The sequence below is a fragment of the Scylla paramamosain genome, chromosome 28, assembly GCF_035594125.1.
Source record: "Scylla paramamosain isolate STU-SP2022 chromosome 28, ASM3559412v1, whole genome shotgun sequence".
NCBI lineage: Eukaryota > Metazoa > Arthropoda > Malacostraca > Decapoda > Portunidae > Scylla > Scylla paramamosain.
In genome coordinates, this window is record NC_087178.1 from 12,945,986 (window position 1) to 12,947,195 (window position 1,210).

Below are 1,210 nucleotides of genomic sequence, written 5' to 3' on the forward strand. Positions count from 1 at the left end.
TAGGAAAATGCATGAGATGTTGAAGAACTGTAGGAAAAAAAAAAAAAAAAAAAAAAAAATATATATATATATATATATATATATATATATATATATATATATATATATATATATATATATATATATATATATATATATATATATATATATATATATATATATATTATGTGAAGAGTTATATATGTTGTGAAAAATATGAGTTAATGGAAACTGATATATGAGGAATCTCCTAGTAAAACATGTATTAGAGAAAGTATAAAAGATTGATGAATAAAAAAGGTATGGATCTTGAGATAAGTACAAGGCTATTGAAATTAAGGAGGTTATAAGATGGAGGTATATAATGTGAGCTACTTGAAGAGGTGAGTAATTATTATGGTATTAAAGGTTAGAATAAGGATGAGAAAAATTTGTAGTAGAAAATATGTACAGTAATTGAAGTTGAAAATGGAGTAAGCACAAATTAGCAATATAGGAAGATAAAGAGTTGTGAGATGAGGTAGATGAGTATGAGTTATATAGTTTGATAAACAGATGCATCTCGTGTAATTATGATTGAGAAATAGAAAATGTTTACTCCAGAACTATATAAGTCTATGAACAAACTAATGTTTTTCCTTGTATATTACCAAAAATTGGAAACTGCTACCTTGCATTGGTGAATTATTGAAATAAATCCTATATAGAATGATGGAAGACAGTAACATGTCTCAATAATGGTACAATTACTTTTGTTGAAACTTTATGAATATTTAGTTGTTTTTATCTATTGCAGCAATTAGTATTACTTGCAGTATATAATCTAGAACAATTGTCAGAACTGTTGTTTCAACAGGATTTAATGGTGATGAGTAATGACTTCAGTTAAAATATAATGAGTGGCTGAACCAGTGAGGATCTGGATTGAGCGGGTCAGTACCTCCAGAACAAAGCCACTGTCTGCCATCTGTATGAAGCCAAAGCTTCATATGCTGACATGTCAGTATACATTTTACCAATATTGTACCTAATTATTATATAGTTATATAGTTATAATGTTGGTAATTTATCATGGTTGTCTTCCCTCCAGGCTTGGTGTTAATGTGTGAAGGGAAGAGGGTTTAGACTGCTGTAAGTGAAGAATGTATGACCATTAAGAATTTGTTGTGTCTGCTGTAGTCGCTTAATTCACATAACAGTATAATCAAAGGTTTTAAAGTAGAAATACTGC